This window comes from Pistacia vera, unplaced genomic scaffold, assembly GCF_008641045.1.
Source record: "Pistacia vera cultivar Batoury unplaced genomic scaffold, PisVer_v2 Contig184, whole genome shotgun sequence".
Classification (NCBI taxonomy): Eukaryota; Viridiplantae; Streptophyta; class Magnoliopsida; order Sapindales; family Anacardiaceae; genus Pistacia; species Pistacia vera.
In genome coordinates this window covers 640,189-660,225 of record NW_022195938.1, presented here as the reverse complement: position 1 = coordinate 660,225, position 20,037 = coordinate 640,189, and the positions used below count along the sequence as shown (strand labels likewise).

Genomic DNA, 20,037 nt, shown 5'->3' with positions numbered 1-20,037 from the left:
AAAATTTTCATAGAATTCTCGCTGTAAGCTCTCACAGTTAATACAAAAAACATTGGACGTAGGCTTAAGAGTTTATCTAGCCAAACCACTTTAAAAATTCTCATTGCCATTTACTTTATTGCATTCAATACTTGTCTATTGCTGATTATCCATAGTCACGCGCACATCCATTTTGATCCTGCCAATATTGATCGAAATTCTCTGGTTGGTGCAGATTTCTGTATCAACATTTTGGCGGTAAAAGGAGGGCTTCCGCCAACATCTCAGCAATTTCTACGAATAGTCGCAACAATCTACCCAATCCAAGCCCACAATGGTGCACACCAAATCAGAGACCACCACTGGAAACCTTGAGAATGTGGAGACCACCCACTAGGAGGTACAACAAGACATCGACCACCTGTGCCGCCAACTCAATTCGTCACGAATAATCAGGGGCAGGGACATCAAACCCTGAAAACTACCAGCTAGTGGAGATGATCAGAACGATGGTTGCATAAGCGGTGTAACAAAACATGGCTGAGCTGAAGAATCAGCAACCAACTACCCAGAATCTCAACCAGCCCCGCTTTACCAATGCCACCCAACAGGTATGAATTCTACAGGTGGCCAGTCCGGTTCATCGATGCCAAGAGGCGGCCAACACCCCTGACATTGCAAACTACACTCCCCTCACGAGCGTGAGTCCCGTGGGCAAACTAACCTCGAGAGGCAGCCAGGGAAGCAACCACTGGAGGAAACTGAAGGCAATAGTAATCCCCAACATGCTCGACAATATCCCTACTATCAGCATGCTGGTATTGACCCACGCCCAAGACAAGATCGATCCTCGCCAGCTCGCGAGACGAGCCATGTGCGCCAATCTAACAATGACTGACATTCCGGTTATAACCGACTTCATGAGCAACGAACTAACGAGCATGATAGCACTTATTAGCCTAGCCATCATGACTCAACTTCGCGCATCAATGCGCACAATAGAGGGGCTTTGCAAGCGACGGACTTGTGAACTCATTTGCTTGAAGTGAGGCTAAACAGAGCCAGCCAGGGCAACATAATGAAGACTTAGATCGCGTGCAGAGAATGCTTGACTATCTGAAAGCCCGCCAGAATGGCATAGCACAGGAAATTGTAAGTTCCCCCTTTATAGAGGAAGTTCACTAAACCCCACTTCCACAAGGATTCAAGGCGCTACAGAGTAAGTTCGACGGGAGAGAGGACCTTAGAGACCGCCTCGATAATTTTAATGACCTGATAGAGTTGCACCAGGTCTCTGACTTGGAGAAATGTATACGAGAGAGGGGACCCTAGAGACCACCTCGATAATTTCAATGACCTGATAGAGCTGCACCAGGTCTCTAACTTGGCGAAATGTAGGTAATTCGCAGTCACACTAGTAGGGGATGCCAAGAGGTGGTATGAGAGACTCAAGGCGAACTCTATCAACTCCTAGCAACAATTTTCCTCTCTATACTTACAACAATTTCAAGCAAGGAGACAGTTCGTAATGTCGCTTAGCTACTTGAGCAGCATTGGTCAGGAGAGAGACGAAACATTAACCTTGTACTTAACGAGGTTCCAGAACGAGCAAGCAAAGGTTGCAGATGCATCCAAGGAGTCCATCTGAACTTTACTGATTGCAAAGATTAGGCCGAACACAGAGCTGTGGAAAGAGCTCCAAAGTGAAGTTCACGTAAGTCTGGCCAAGTTTTACCAAATGGTTGCAAAACACTAGCAGGTGGAAAGCTTGCTAGCAGCATTGGGTAGAAGTTCAGCATGAGGGGTCCCAGACGGGCGACAAAATCAACCATCGGATAAGCGTGGGGGCCAAGACTACAATGATAAGGACCGCAATAGGTTCCAAAAAAGACAAAGAACAGATAACCGCGGAGACAGGCAGTCCTTCCCGCGGTATGCAGAATACACCCCACTCACTCAAGACATCACCCACATCTACGAAGTCTCCCATGGGGCGAAGAGACTGCCCGCTCTAGAAAGAATAAAAGGGGCTTTAGGTAGAAGAGATCGACAAAAGTATTGTTGATACCACTGGGATGCCGGGTACAACACAAACGAGTGTCGAGCTTTGAAGGATGCCATTGAAGACCTGATAAGAAGGGGCCACCTAAAGGAATTTGTTAAAATGGCACCAGCTCGCAAAAATCCTGGTTATCAAAATAACCAAATCCAGAGCCAGGACCGAAACCAAGTCCAACAAGCCCCGCCAAACGCCAACAACGAAGTCTAGGTAGGCATGATCTACGAGGGGCACAACATAGTAGGGAGCTCAAGGCGTGCTCATGAGCAATATGCCTGAGAGGCAAGGATAGACTTGGTCCCCTAGATAATGAGTTGTGAATAGAAGCCGCCCAAGCGACCCAACCAAGAGAGCGAGGTAGTAGGGTTCACAATCGAGGAATGCGAAGAATCTCCTCGCCACAATCATGATATGATTGCAATCATGACCAGAATCGGTAATACCTGGGTACAAAGGGTAATGGTCGATAATGGGAGTGCAACAAACATCATTTTCTTGGGAGCTTTTCGAGGAATGAGATTCACAGAAAGAGACCTAAAGGCATGCCCTTTGTCGTTCTACGAATTTACTGGGGACAGCCTAGTTCCCAAGAGGATGATCGACCTCCCAATGACTCTAGGGATAAATCGCAAGGACGGTGATGGCTGAATTCTTAGTGGTAGACTGCCTTACCATGTACAATGTCATTCTCGAAAGGTCTATCTTGTATGACTTAAGTATAGTCACATCTGTGCGCTACAAAGCAATGAGGTTTTTGACCCCTAAGGGGGTTGCAACGATCAGGAGTTGTAGAAAGGAATCTCAGGAATGTTACAATCGAGACATACATATAGCATAAAAATGGCTGCTCCCGAGAATAATAGTTATAGCAGAATCCAAGCCAAACCCCGAGCCATTCGAGGATAATATATATCCTTGCACCCATGGAGAAGAGCTCACAACAGGGCCGACAAAAGAGCTGTGAGAAATAAGTGTTAGCGAGGAAGATCTAACTCATGTACTAAAAATCAGTAACAATTTGAGCTTAGAAATGGTCGATAATCTGGTGGGGTTCCAGAAGAAAAACCTCGACATGTTTGCATTGGTACATGCGGATATGGTGGGGATCAGTCCCGAGGTAATATGCCATAGGTTGAACCTCGACCCTAAAGCTCGTCCCATAAGGTAGAAAATAAGGTCTATGGATGCAGAGCGCTCACAAGCGCTCAAGGATGAAGTTGACAAACTCTTGAAAATCAACTTCATGAGGGAAGTCAAGTACTCAGACTGGTTCGCCAACCCGGTCCTGGTGAAGAAGTTGAATGGCAAGTGGCAGACTTGCATCGACTTCACGGATCTGAATAAACCGTATCCCAAAGACAGGTTTCTGCTACCACAGATCAACCAGCTAGTAGTTTTGACAGTTGGAAATGCACTACTTAGCTTCATGGATGCATACTCGGGATATAACTAAATCCCGATGTACTAGCCCGATGAAGAGCACACCTCCTTTATTACCAACCATGAAATTTATTGTTACAGGGTTATGCCATTTAGCCTCAAGAATGCTGGGGCGACCTACTAGGGCTTGGTGAACAAGATGTACGCCGACAAATCAACAAGACCATGGAGGTATACATCAATGACATGCTTATCAAGTCAAAGGTCACTGAAAGCCACGTTGAGCATCTAGGGGAAATGTTTGATATCCTCAAAAAATACCAACTGAAGCTCAACCCCTTAAAATGTGCTTTCGGAGTAGGCTCGGGGAATTATTGGGCTTCCTCATGAACTAACAAGGTGCAGAAGCCAACCTAGAGAAGATTCAGGCTTTGCTTAATATGAAAAGCCTGACCAACATAAAGCAGGTACAGAGTTTGACAGGGCGTGTAGTCGTACTTAGCAGTTTGTTTCCTGAGCCACAAACAGATGCTTACCATCTTTTGAGACCTTGAAAAGAAAGAAAGGTTTCAATTGGACAGAGGAGTGTGAAAGAGCCTTCCAGGAGCTAAAGAAACATCTAGGACAACTCCTTTGTTGTCAAAGCCCATCCAAGGTGAGCCATTGTTATTATACTTATCGGTATCGAAGTCTACTGTCAGCCCAACATTGGTATGCGAAGAGGGAGGAGTGCAATGGCCGCTATACTATGTGAGCAAAAGACTGCTCGACGTGAAGACGAGATAGCTTGAGATAGAGAAGTTGCCTTCACCCTTGTCATCGTTGCCAGGTTGCTGCAGCCCTATTTCTAGGCACACTCCATTCACGTGTTGACCAACTTTCCCCTGAAGAAAATAATGCAAAAGCCCAAGACATCAGGCAGGTTAATCCAGTGGATAATGCAGATAAGGCAGCAGAACATTAAGTATATCCCGAGGACAACAGTCAAAGTTCAAGCCTTGACTTATTTTATATCTGAATTCTCCTACCAGCCAGAAGGTGAATCAAGCCCGCCAGGGGCAGATACCTCGGGAGAAATCAAGCAACAAAAGCCAAAGCTCGACGACTTATGGCAATGGAATTTGTATATGGATGGCTCCTCGAATGAGAAAGAGGCAGAAACGGGGCTCTTGCTCGAAAGTCTAGAGGGAAAGATCAGAGTTATAGTAAGATTCGGGTTCGTTGCCTCCAACAACGAGGCTCACAGGGATCTGCCTTGCCAAAGAAATGGGGGCAGAGTCCATTAAGATTTATAGTGCTCACAACTCGTAGTCCACCAAATTACTAGGGAATACCAAGCAAAGGAAGACAAGATGGCATCCTACCTCCAACTAGTGGAAACCAAGCTCAAGCAATTCAGATCCTTCACAATTCACCAGATCCCAAGAGAGAAGAACTCGCAAGCAGATGCATTAGCCAGCTTAGCCTCTGCAATGAACCAAGAGAAAGTCGATTTTATCCTAGTTAAGTTCCTCCTAAGACCAAGCATCTTCGCTTTACAAGGACCAATTTTAACAATGAGTCATAGGTACAGTTGAATGGACATAATCATTGCCTACTAAGGGATGGTACTTTACTAGAGGAGAGAACTAAATCTAGGACACTTCGTACAAAGGTAGCCTGGTACACACTCATCAATGATAAATTGTACAAACACGGATTCAATGTACCGCTGCTATGATGTATCGACCATGAAGACGCGGATTATGTTCTGAGGGAGATCCATAAGGGAATTTGTGGAAATCATGCAAGAGGCCGATCTCTAGCCTACAAAGTACTTCGCTAGGGGTATTATTGGCTGACAGTTTTTGACGATGCGACCGACTACGTGCGCATGTGTGATTGGTGCCAGATGTTTGTAGATATTATGCGAGCTCCACCTCAAGAATTGACTACTCTGACAAGCCCCTGGCCTTTTGCGATTTGGGGCATTGACCTAATCAGCCCTTTGCCTCAAGGAAAAAAGGGCGTCAAGTTTGCGATGGTCGCTGTTAACTACTTCACCAAGTGGGTAGAGGCTAAGCCCTTGGCTATCGTCACGTCGAACAAGCTGAAGGACTTTGTCTACAAAAACATTATTTTTCGATTTGGAATCTACCACACTATAATAACTGACAACGAGAAATAGTTTGACAGTGAAGACTTCAAATCTTTCTGCGAACAACTTGACAGTAAGAAGAGCTTCGCCGCTGTTTATCGGCCTCAAGCCAATGGTCAAGTGGAGGTTGTAAACAAGGTCATCAAACACACTATTAAAAAGAAGCTCGATGCCCTGAAGGGAAGATGGGCCGAAGAATTGCTTGAAGCCTTATGGTCCTACAAAAAAAATAGTCAAGAGTTCGATAGGTGAGACCCCGTTCTCTTTATCATACGGGTGTGAAGCAATGGTCTTGGTTGAGGTGGGAATCAGTTCATTCTGAAGGGAAGTCTTCAACAAGGAAGTAAATGAAGACCTACTTCGCATAAGGCTAGATTTAATTGAAGAGCACTAGGCCAAGTCTCAACTAAGGCTCGCCTCATATCAGTAGCAAGTCAAACAATATTTGTAATACCCAAGATGTCAAAGGTATGTTCCTAACTCAAAATAGTCCTTTAAATGTTTATTTTATGTTAAAAAGCATAAAATCTAACTAAGGGCAAAATAGTCAATTCATTTGGAACGGTATGAATCAATTATCCATAGAGAGGCTTAGGGGCAAAATGGTTATTTTGCCTATGGATAAGCATTGAAAAAGTCAAGGATGAGTAGGCTTCATTGCATTTAATGGCATTAATTAAGTAATAATTATGTCTAGTGTGAAATGACCAAAATGCCCTTATATGAAGAATTAAGGACTTATGAGTTATACAATTAAAATAATTGGGCCAATTGCATAATTTTGGAAAATAAATGAAATATTTTCCTATAAATGAGATGAAATTCGTTCAAGCCAAAGGAGAGAGCCTTTCTTCAACATTTCTTCCATTTTCTCTCAAATCTTCCATGAAACAAGCTTTCTTTCTCTAGGTTTTCAAGGAGTTTTGCATAATTTTTCAAGGAGAACAAGATAGGAGCCTTGGATCTTCAATTTGAAGGGTTTAAGGTAAGGATTAAAAACTTTAGTTTTGATGTGATTTGAAGATTTGAGGTAGATGTTGAGGTATAATGTTATATATGTAGGATTAAGGTGTAAAAGAAGTCAAAGGCAAAGGATTTGTTGGAGGAAGTCTTTAAAAAGGTAAGGAAGAACCTCCCATGACTTTAGGGTTTATGCTAGGGTTTGTAGATTTTTATGAAACCTTAAATTAAGGCTTTAAGGCATAGAATTAGTTGATGGCAAGTGTAGTTGAACTCATTTATTCTACTTATTGCCTTGAATTCATTATACATGAAGTTATTGCTCTTTATGTTTTATGAGTTGTTATGTTTGATTGAAGAAAATGAAGTGTGGATACTGATTGTGGCAAAAATTGTAGTATTGGAGGCCACATGGTGTTGAATGGTTGCTATTAGAAGTGTTGATGTGTTGTTTGCATTAGCTTACAATGTTATAGCAATAATGGATGATTATGGAAATGAGATTTTACACTTCCTTTAAGATGTTAAAGACTATTAAGGGGAGGTTTATTTGATCCACAAGTTAACCTATTGGTTAATGTCAATAGGAATTGATGTGGCATAGTTAATATGAAAATTCGGATTTAATGGGCTTAGGGGTTTTGTTAACCCTGCTTCTGTATTTCGACCATAACTTGAGTTATAAAAATCGAAATGAGATGATTCTTGAAGCATTAGAAAGCTAAGACACAGACCTATAACTTTTATGTTTATGCCAAGAGCCAATTCGTTTGAGAAAAGGATGGAAAATGGCCTGAAGCATAAACTGGTTATTAAAGTTTAAGATTTAACATAATCAATTCTTATGATTATGAATTGATTATTAATGTATTATTGTAATTATGCCATGTACTAATGTTTACCCATTAGTTAGATGATCTTTGAAAGATATACATGGTCATGATGTCAATACATGATTAATGTTATGAAATGGCATGAAGATGCAATATAATACATGTTTTAAGATGATGTATGTGAGCAAGAGGTAATGTAAATGGATTGATAATCCATAGATGAATTAAAAGTATTAAGCTCACCAAAATATGTATTTACATGCCATAAGATGTTAGAGATGCAAATAGACATGATAGATATGCATATAGACATGATGGAAAACGCGTAAGCATATCCTCGTATACCGGTTGAGGAAAGATGAATATATGCTTTAGATGCTAAATAACGCGTAAGCACGCCTCCCGATGATATGAGCTCTAGATGAAATTTGAGGCTAGATGATATGAAGTGCTTAAGATGCTAAGAAAGGTCCGATCGGCTAGACGTTAAATGTTTCATATGCATTTAGTTGCATTACATGAGTTATGATGTTATTTACATCATGAGATGATTTATACTCATGTTAGATGATTTTAGATGTTATGTCATGACATGTGATGTGTGTGTACTATGTTTACATACTTATTTGTATGTGTACACATTGATGTTTATATAGCCATGGGATAAAATGATGAAAAGCATATGAATTAGTAATAAAAGGGGAAGTATCCCTAGATGTAAAAGATAAGTGATGTGTTAATAAATATGTTTAAATAAAGATCAAATAGTACATTCAGAATGAAACGGATCATTCCTTACTGAGCGATTAGCGCTCACCCTTTCATTGTTGATTGCTTTGCAGGTAGACTAGAAGCGAGGGATGCTAGAGACAGTGGGACTACACGTGAGGGGAGATGATTTATTGTCATCTCGATGCTTTTATCTTGATGTAAATAATGTAAATGATAAATATTTGTGAAATACCTTTAGAAGCTTCCACCCTATAAATATGTTTTGATTGTATAATTTCTTAAAGTTTATAAATTATAAGTTTGGATCCTGTGTGACATTTTATATGCATGTTTTGGATATTATTATTATTATCCTTACATAGATTTTTTCTAAATACAACTCGTTCTCCAGACATGTATCCTCGGGATTCTCATTGAGGGATATTCAGAGGATACTTGACTGTAGGGGGGTTTTACAATATTTCAACACCAAAGTAAAAAACAAAGACTTTGAAGTGGGCGACCTGGTTCTCAAAAAGGTCGTCCAGGGTACCCAAAACCTGAACTTGGGGATACTTGGACCCAAATGGGAATGTCGTTTCAGGATCTCAGACAAGTTCGCACCAGGATCTTTTCGCCTAGAATGCCTCAATGGCGAAACAATACTGCAAGCTTGGAACGCCGAGTATTTACGAAGGTATTACCAATAAGCAGCTTGGGTCTCACTTATGTTTCTTTTTTTATTCATTGTAAGGGTGCTCAAGGCCAAAGCACTTGATCAATAAAAGAGGTATTATTCATGATTTTTCTTTGTTCATTGTTAATGTTTTTTAGCTTATTTAGCATTTATCGCTTCAAAGATCGCACCTACGTGAAGGTATTCCAAAAAGAAAACTCGAAGTCAAAAGTCCGAAAAAGGCAACTTATCTGAGAAAGCCACGCCAAAATCCAACTCTTTAAGGATGAAACATCCTAAATCGATGAAGTTAAACTTGAAAAAAATTCAAGAAAAAACACGTCGAAGGAAATCGGCCTTAAGTCGGTGTCCAAAACTTGAAACGAACAACTGATTCAAAATCAGAGTTGCTTGTCGCAAAAGATTTCCCCGCCCACATCCAAAAAAGCTCTTCAAGAAGCGAGCTACACATAGCTTAGAGCGAATTCGAATCTTCTATTACAAGTCCAACTAGGACGAATGAAATGACTCCACAGAAATATAATAATTTTTGCTCGATAAGGACATACTGAAAGATTTCCTTTTCATTAATAGAATTCTATTACATTCTAAAAAAAAGAAAAAACAACAACAACAAAAAAAAAAAAAAATGATGTTTTAGGCAGTTGGGGGAGCAAGGGGATCATCCTCGACCGGTCCAAGGAGCTCGTCACCGACGGGAAGAGACAGTTCTTCAATGGGAGGGACAGTAGCAGTTTCTCCAAGGTTGGGAGCCCCACTCGGGGGAAGTGTGGTCAGGGGAGCCGGATCCTTGACTTCCAGCTTGAGCTCGATCTCCTCTTCGCCTTCCTCGACCTCTTATTGGCCCTCACCATCATCCTTATAGTCATTCTAGTACACGTAGGCCATTCCTTACACTTCAACATTTATCCTCTTGACTTCCTTCTTATAAGCTCACGGAAGGAAAGAGAAGTCGATCGAGGGGTGGGCTTCTCATAGCTTCTATACAAGGAAGACCGATATTTGCTAGGCCCGAGTAGTGATGGCCTTGTTCAGCTCCTCAATTTGAAGTCTGAGTTGCCCAGCTTCAGCTTTGGCCTTCTGTTGACCTTCTACCTCTTTGACAAGGTCGAGCGAGGACTGCTTATATTTGGACTCCCAATCCGAGGCATCCTTTTAAGCAAAGGAAAGCTAATAATTTAACTTGTTATTGGCACCTCGCTGCTGTGCCAAATTCTTTTCGGCTTCTAGTGCCTTAGCTTCAGCCTTCGCTTGAGCAGCCTTCGCTCGAGCAGCCTTGCTTGCGTTGAGCTTGTCATGGAACTCCCTTTCCTTGACCTTAAAGGTCACCATTTCTCCCATGAGCCGTTCAAGCTTAGATGCTTAACCTCATTTTCTTTCTCTGTCACCTCGGCCCTAGCCAGAGCATCCTCTTTCACTGTTTCTACCATTTGCCATCCTTTATGAGTGCCCTCCAAGGTGACATAGCACTAATCATAAAGAAGCTTACTTGCCATGGCAACCTAAAAAGGATAAGATGGAAAGTCAGCAAGAAGCGAGGATAACATGCAAATAAAAGAAAAGAGGAGCGAACTACCGGTACCTTCGCCACATAGCTGCACACCAAGGCCAGCATCTTAGTTGGAGCAGCATCTCTAACGGCCATGAAGGTTCGTGGGGTGATTCCGTCTCTAGTCACTGCGGCCCGATGCTAATATGGTCAGGAAGTTGATCGATCAGTGCATCAACTGCAACTTGAGCCGCTTTATCCGTTTTCTTACTCTTCGGTCGGGATGATCTAAATTTACTCCCTCCGATAGTGCCAACCTCGCCCGTAGGAGCGCACTTCTTCTTGGCCAAGTCTTTGGCCGCTGCTTTCTTTAGGCTGCTAGCATGCACGACAACCTCTTTACTTGAGCCAACATGTTGATCGCCCGCATTTTGCTTGCCTGAGCCCTCCAGAGGCTCGTTCATCTTCTTATTACCCGAGCCATCATGCTATTTAGGTGCCCTCTATTTTCTTGGGCTTCCAATCAACTCAGGTATTTTCTTTATCAGCCCCTTTTAGGGCTTGGAGCAGTGTTCTGAAAATCGAACCAGACTGGACGATTAGATTGGTTCAGCTGGGAACAAGTGTAATATCTGGTCTGGTTTCCCCTAAAAATTAGTATTCTTAATCAAACCAGATGGTGCTACAATTGGACCATTGGAATAATGTTGAATTGCAGTCCAATCTCAAGTCAATCCTGCTGGATTCCAGCATCGTTCGAGAGAGATAACACCACCATAAGACTTGATGACATCTCCACAAAAAAAAACCCAACCATTTTCAGTAGCCTTCGTCTAGCCTTTTGTCACTCGCTGTCCACCTATCATTCACATAACCGTCGGACTTCCTTCTTGATTTTGAAAAATTTCGACGTCATTAGAACTCCCTGACACCACCATAAGATTCGCCGGCACCTCTACATCAATAGCCCCATCATTCCAAACTTTGACTGGCTGTCAATTGCCATCCACCAATTGTTCACGCAACCGTTGACCTTTCTTTTTAATTCCATAAAAGTCCGGCACCGGTAGAACTCCCTGACACCATCATAAGATTTGTCGGAACCTACACATTAAAAGCCTCATGATTCCAAACTTCGATTGGCCGTCGATTATCGCTATCGTCACCACTCACTAGTCTCTTTGCGCGATATGGATATGGGTGTTTTGGATAGATTTCAAACTTAAGGGAGTCATGTGTAATTATTTAGGGGTGTTTTTTATTAATTTCAAACATTTAGGGACTAAATTTTTTTACAGTATACAGTCTGATGAGAATGCAAAATGTCATATTTTTCCCCCTTAATGTCTAGTCTTTTATACTTATTTGGTGCCTAAATGTACTCATTATTATTTTATTTTGATTTAGGATGCAAATGGAGGAGTTAAATGCGAAACAAAACTAATTAGGTGATTTCGGACAGTTTTGACATTGCTTCGTAATATGGGCATAACTCTCTTATCCAAGATCCGATTGATATGATTAAAACTTCTGTGGAACCTTAAGAAAGATATCTACAACTTTCATGTTTTGAGTTTGGAGAGATAATCACTACATCAAGGTTGGAATTGGGCTTCAAGTTGACGCACCTACACTGCTAACGTTCTGGAACATTCTGCCTTATCATGCAATTCAAATACGTAGTTTATTATCGGCAGTTTTGAAGATCTGGTGCACGAAAGTTATAACTAGAAACACCACTTTCCTAGTTATATTAGGACTTTATTTTATTTTTAATTAATCAGATTTGGATAAATGTTATTTTAGGATAAAGCTTAGAATATTTTTAGAAGATTGAGTAGAATTCAAAGACTTGAATTGGATATTTTTAAGAAGGGGAGAGAGATCAAATTGGAAGAGACTACACACGCCTCTCCTTTGTCTTCTTCTTCTTCTCCTTTTGAGTTTTCATGATGGCCATGAGCGGCTAAATTTTCATAACTTGGTCGAAGGAAATGGAGGCCTCGGAATCAATAAAACTGTGAGATCTAATATGTTTTTAATGTTCAATATAGGCTTTGAGTATTAGATGTTCTTCTATGCCTAATTTCATGATTGTCTCATTTAATTACTAGGAGGCCTACTAGTTTATTATTTGTTGCAATCTATCGCTAAATTAGATATCAAATCCGTAATTGTTTGATCCCTCTAATTTGTGAGTAACTAAGATTTAAGAATTTGCTGCGTCAAGAATTATTAAATCTTAAGAAGAACACTCAACTAAATTAAATACAACCGCTTATGTTTGTGTTGTTCAGCTTCATCAATCTCTCTAGTTCTTAAGGCTGCTACTAGATTAAACCTTTAGCGCTTGTCTTGGGTTGTTTAGTAGTAAGATTAATTAGATCGCCTGTTTCCTAATTAATTGCAACTAAGGAGAGATAGGAAAATAGTTCCAACGGTGAATATTCAAAGTATGAATTGATATATACTTGCATCAATAATCAGTTGTAAAATTCTTATGGTGGATGTTGACTTAGACCAAGGTTGGTTCTTTTGATTGATTTCGATAATTTGATTTGAATTGTCCCTTAGTTGTTTTTTTTCTTGAAATTGATTTCGTTAAACTCAAACCACTCCCCTTCCCTCCTCCCCCTCCCCCCCCACCCCAATCCTTGTTCACGTAGCATAAAACTAGGCTAGACACTCTCCATGGGAATGATCCTTACTCACACTACTACATGTATTCTTAGATTTTAACTTTGGTTGCCTGCAATAGCACACCACGGTCTAACCGACCGATCCAACTAGTCGAATCGGTCAAATCAAAAACTAGACCCTTGAACAAGTCAAGGTCTGGTCCAGTTTTCCGAACATTGGCTCGGAGACATTCTTCCTACCAACTGTCTTTACGGTAGTCGCGGGCTCTTTCGTGTAAGTGAGTGAAACAGATTCGCACAGCGGAAAAATGACAAAAAATAAAACAAAACGATTTTGATCATCACATTAACGACCCAAAATCCAGGGAAAGATTATAACGTTATAAATAAAAACAGTGTAAACAAAAATCTGTATGAATCAAAGTCTAACCGATACAAGGATTCGGAATACATTACAAACGTTTGGAGGCTCCTTCAATATCTCTGAATTGATCTTGCTCCCGATTCAAAGTAGAATCGCACTCACATCGTCCACACGAAGATAATCCGTGGAACTATCAAGGGATTTGCTAGATCCTCTTGATGGCTTCAAGAATCAATGTTTTCAATGAGTCAAGAAGAGAAAGAATATTTTCTCTTCAATCACTGAATGGGGCGTGAGAGAGAGAGAGTAAAAAGTGTGGCTAGGGTTTTAATTATTGAATGAATGAATTAATTCTCTCTTGTTTTAATATGTTTAAGTTCCACTTATATAGTGCAACAATTAAAACCCTATTCCACTTAGGAATAATCATGGGCTCTAACCCTAGTTCACCCTTACAACCAAACACCCCCTTTATGGTATTTTTAATTAATTAATTATTATTATAATTAAAATCAATTAATATATAATAATATATTAATATTTAAGTAATAATAATTCATTTAAATATATGCATAGATATATTTAAATATAATCTCACTAATTTAATTTTAATATTAAAATTAAATACAAGCAACAACCTCAGCAAATTTAATTGTACTGTGAGATTACCAAAATACCTTTTCATCCTGAGAGACAAAAATACTCTTCTCACAAATTGATTCTTAAATTATCTTCTAAGTGTGTGACCCATAGCCTCCTCATCATATCGGCAGTGTGTAGTATCGCGATTAACACTAATTAATCGTCTCACTACACACAAACCAAGATTGGCCCCTAGCAAGGCATCATGGCCACCTAATAGATTCGGATTCAGCGAAATTGCAGCCTGTCAAATGTATGGTTACCGTGCAATCAAATCTTTTCATCATCTGTTATCTCAACGAGACTGAGGTACAAAAATAGTGTCAACCTCAGGTATCCTCGACATATTTATATTCGGTTACTAAACCAATGACAAGATTATTAAATTGCATTGAGCAACAACTCAATCCCACTATGGCCACAGATTTAGTGTCATTGTCATTTATTGAATTACCCAGTCAGATAATTTCTCTCGTACCCAAGAGTGATGAATCCTTTGTTGATCCACCATAGTCTCAATACACTTCTCAATATAACCAATCACTACCGTATTGATAGCTCTTGAATCGAACTACGTTGGGCTAGTGTAAAACTATACCAATTGGTGCATAAGGCGCTCTAGTGATCTCAAGTCTAAAGATTTCATGAACCACCATCTGTTAGAGGATTTATTTCATAGACACTGGGGTTACCATCCATATGGAATCCTCTAGTGGGTCTATCCAGTGAACTTGCCTCTAGCAAGCACCCATGCGTTACACCAGGTTGTCGGCAAACAACCTTGACAAGTGAAATCAGTCATTACCTTTCGATAGGGTTGTTTAACACTATGATAGCCTTACCGTATTACCTATGTCCTTGGTCAAAATAATACTAGGGCTACGGACGTTTCTAGAATGGCCACCTATCATAGGGTTCTCACTATCAAGATTTGAAACACTTGATACTCTCGTCACGGTTCTACCATCCTAAGAACATATATCATTACATATAACTATGATTTACATGATATAGAAGAATATGCCTTTTATTGATAAGTAAACATTTATTATAGAGTCAATTTTACAATAATGGATTCGCTCTAGGGCACCTACTTTAACAATCCCCTACTTGCACTATAGCTAATCATTCATGTATTTAATACCAAAAGACGTTAATTGTTTTTCATGCTTCTACTACGACAGAGGCTTCGTTAGTGGATCGGCGAGATTGTCATCAGTATGCACTTTACTAATATGTACATCTTTCCTCTCAACCATTTCTCTGATGAGATGAAAACGTCTGATTATGTGTCTGGATTTCTAGTGAGACTGTGATTCCTTTGCTTGAGCAATTGCTCCATTGTTGTCACAATAGATATCTATCAGATCAGCAATCGTGGAAACCACACCAAGTTTGATGACGAACTTCTTAATCTAGACTACCTCCTTGGCCGCATCGGATAATGCAATATACTTAGCCTCCATTGTAGAGTCCGCCATAGTGCTTTGCTTAGAGCTCTTCCAGCTCACTGCACCCCTATTGAGACAAAATACAAACCTTGATTGCGATTGATAATCATCTTTATCCGTTTGGAAACTAGTATCACTGTATCCTCTTACAGTGAGCTCATCTTCCCCTCCATAAACCAAGAACATGTCCTTAGTCCTCGTCAGGTACTTAAAGATGTTTTTGATAGCTATCTAGTGATGCTCACTTGGATCTGATTGATATTTACTTTAACACATATGAGACATCAATCTGAGTACACAACGTGACATACATGATGGATCTAATTGTTGAAGCATATGAGATCCTCTTCATTCTATCTCTCTCATCATGTGTTTTAGGACACATATCCTTAGAGAGATAGACACCATGTGACATCGGAAGAAATCCCTTCTTGGATTCTTCCATACTGAATCTCTTCAGTACCTTGTCCACGTATGTACTTTGACTTAGGCCAAGCAACCTACGTGATCTATCTCAGTAGATCTTTATTCCTAGGATGTAGGTTGTTTCTCCTAAGACCTTCATGGTGAAGCACTTGGATAACCAAGTCTTTACCGACTGCAAGTTTGGTATGTCATTCCCGATCAGAAGTATGTCATCGAAATACAACACTAGGAATGCCACTGCGCTCCTACTCACTTTCTTGTAAACACAGGGCTCATCTTTGTTCTTGATAAAATCAATTTCTTTTACAGCTTCATCGAAACAAATGTTCCAGCTCCTTGAAGCTTGCTTGATTTCATAAATGGATCTCTGCAACTTGCATACCTTCTCAGCTTGCCCATCAAGAACGAAACCATTGGGTTGTGTCATATACACATCCTCTTCAAGATTTTCGTTCAGGAAAGCTGTTTTGACATCCATCAACCAAATTTTATAGTCATGATATGCAGCAATCACAAGCATAATCTGAATGGATTTGATCATGGCAATCGGCAAAAAGGTTTCTTCATAGTCAATACCATGAATTTGTTTGAAACCTTTGGCAACTAATCGTGTCTTATAAGTGCGCACCTTGCCATCCATGTCAATCTTCTTCTTGAAGACCCATTTGCACCCTATGGGTTTTACCCCTTCAGGTGGTTCCACCAGAGACCATACTTGGTTCTGGTACATGGAGTCCATCTTAAATTTCATGGCTTCAAGCCATTTAACGGAATCTGGATCTGATACAGCGTCTTCATAGGCTCTGGGTTCATCGTCTTGGTAGACTAGTACGTCACCATGTTGAGTCACGAGATAACCATATCTCTTTGGCTCATGACGTACTCTCCCAGACCTACATAGCTCCTGTGCTACTTGAGGTGGTTCTCTTTGATCCTCACGATGTTCAACCACCTCTTGTGGCACATCTTTCCGTCCTTGGTCTAATGTATCTTGCAGTTCTAGAACTTCATCGAGTTCTACGTTTCTCCCACTAGTACTTCTTAGGAAAAATTCCTTTTCTAGGAAGACACCAGTATGAGAGACAAAAATTTTGCGCTCTTCTAGGTGGTAGAAATAGTACTCTTTGGTCCCCTTAGGATACCCCACAAAAATCCATCTCTTAGATTTTGGACCCAGCTTGTTTGAAGTCAATTTCTTGACATAAGCTTCACAACCCCAAATCCTTAGATAAGACAAGTTGGGCTTTCACCCACTCTATATTTCATATGGAGTCTAATCTACAGACTTTGACGGCACAGAGTTCAATACGTGAGTCGTAGCCTCTAGGGCATAACCCTAGAATGATGTAGGCAGATTACTAAAAACTCATCATGGACCTGACCATATCAAGTAAGGTCCTATTCCTCCTTTCAGACACTCTATTGTGTTGGGGTGTATACGGAAGGGTGAGTTGTGATACTATCCCACATTCCTTCAGGTATTCAGAAAACCCTAAGCTCAAGTATTCACCTCATTGATCCGACTAAAGAGCCTTAATATTTTTGCCTAACATATTCTGTACTTCATTCCTGAATTCCTTGAACTTATCAAAGGCTTCAGATTTATATTTCATGAGGTAGACATAACCATATCTACTGAAATCATCAGTAAATGTGATGAAGTAGGAATATCCACCTCTAGCTTCAATTGTTAGTGGACCACATACATCACTATGGATGATGCCTAACAGTTTAGAACCTTTTTCACTTAGTCCTGTGAAAGGTGACTTGGTCATTTTGCCTAAAAGGCATGACTCGCATACCTCAAATGACTGGAAGTCAAAAATGTTAGAGTAGATGTCCTAGAGCCAATCAATTATTGTAAAATTGACTCTTTGTAATGATGTTCATTAATCAATAAAAGGCATTTTATTTTATATCGCGTAAATCATTATTATTGCAATATGTCTTGATATATGTCCTTAGAATGGTAGAACCATGACGAGGGTATCAAGTGTTTCAAATCTTGATAGTGAGAACCCTATGAGCACATATAGTGGCCATTCTAGAAATGTCCATAGCCCCAGTATTATTCTGAAGTAAGGACACAGATAATACGGTAAGGCTATCATAGTGTTGAACGACCCTGTCGAAAGGCAGTGACTGATCTCACTTGTCAAGGTTGTTTGGTGACAACCTGGTGCAACACATGGGTGCTTGCTGTAGGCGATTACACCGCAGCAAGTTCACTGGACTGACCCACCAGAGGATTCCATATGGATGGTAACCCCAGTGTCTATGGAACAAATCCTCTAACGAATGGTGGTGCATGTGATCCTTAGACTTGAGATCACCGGAGCGCCTTGTGCACCGATTGGTGTAGTTTGACACTAGCCTAACGCAGTTCTTTTCAGAGCTGTCAATACGGTGGTGATTGGCTGCATCAAGGAGTGTATCAAGACTATGGTGGATTGACAGAGGATTCATCACTCCCGGGTACGGGAGAAAGTTATCTCACGGCGCAATTCAGTATATGGCAATGACACTAAAACTGTGGCCACAGTGGGATTGAGTTGTTGCTCTATCCAGTTTATAATACGGGTCATTGGTCCAGAAACTGAATAAATAATATCGAGAGTAACCGAAGGTTGACACTATTTCTATGCCTTCGTCTCGTCGAGATAACGTATGATGAAAGGATCGAATTGCACGGTAACCATATCGTTGACAGGTAGCTACTTTGCTGAATCCGAATCTATCGGGTGGCCATGATGCCTTGCTAGGGGCCAATCTTGGTCTGTGTATTAGTGAGACGATTAATTGGTGTTAATCGCAATACTATACACTGCCGATATGATGAGGAGCCTAAGGGTCACACACATAGAAGACAATTTAAGATGCAAGAAGAAAGAAGGGCGTTTTCGTCTTTTAAGGCGAAAGGGTATTTTGGTAATTTCACAGTGCAATTAAATTTGCTGAGGTCGTAGCCTTTATTTAATTTGTTAGAAAAATTAAATAAGTGAAATTACGTTTAAATGTGTGTTCGCACATATTTAAATATATTATCATTATTGTTAAATGTTAATATATATTTAAATATATATATTAATTGATTTTAATTGAGATAATGATGGAAATTAAAATAAATCAAATTGGGAGTGTTTGGCAACATGGGGCGTTTGGGTTGGAGCCCAAGCCTATTCCGTATGGGATTAGGGCAAATTGTTTTTAAATATAAAAGGAAAAGTGTGTGTGATTTTTAATGAGTGAGTTTTTCTTTGTAAAACCAATATACACACAGCAGCCCCAATCTTTGCCTCTCCCACGGCAGTAACACCATTGCCTAAAATCAATTCAATTGATTTTGTCTTCTTCTTAATCTTGAAGCCAAAGAGGATCTAGCAAATCCCTCTTTGGTTCTTTTAAGATTGTCTTCGTGTGGACTACGCAGGTTCGATCCTACACTTGGATCGGTAGCAAAACGTTCAAAGACAATCGTGGTGGAGCCTCCAAACGTGCGTTTGTTTCTCTTAACTCATGTTGAATATTTCTGCAGATTTTATTTAAAATAAATTGTAAAATCATACCCTTGATCTTGGCTCATGTAAACGATCCTGTTATATTATAATTTTTTGTTTCCGCTGCGTACACGGGACCGTTTACTAACAAAAAGGGTCCAAAACTCCATCCCTTTGAAGTTTTACAATACGGGTCTGATTAACATGACCCAATCTACAATGCCAGAGGTATGTATGGTTTTGATCGCTATGTTTAGCTTTCTTAGTTTCAATGTTTAGAATATTCTTATTGTTTAAACCAAGAACATATAATCCACTATAGAACCTTGCAATTCCAAATAGAATACAATTCAAACTAAAGGACAACAATCCATTAGAAATTTGAAAACGATATCCTATATTATCCAAAGTGGATACTAAAATAATGTTTCTAGAAATTACAGGTACATAATAACAATCTTTGAGTTCTAATAATAAGCCCGTAGGCAAAGATAAACAATAAGTCCCTACAGCTAATGCAGCCACATGTGCTCTATTTCCAACTTGTAGGTCCACTTCTCCTTTGGTGAGCAATCTACTCTACCTTAGTCCCTAAAGTCGAAGCGTCTAACTTCTTCTTGTTCATGAGGAAAGCCTTGCAATGTTTCCTTTAGTGGCTAGGCTTGCCATAATAGAAGCAGACTACCTTCCCACCTTTCCCAACGCCACCCTTAGGCTTGAGAGCATCATGTCCTTTAGGCTTGGGCTTGGGATTGGCCTTGGCCTTTCCCTTG

At 40.2% G+C, this 20,037-nt stretch overlaps 1 pseudogene; it reads left to right on the top strand.

The window, feature by feature from the left end:
- Positions 1-515: 515 nt before the first annotated feature.
- Positions 516-20,037, top strand: part of LOC116126816 — a 49,945-nt pseudogene continuing 30,423 nt past the window's right edge.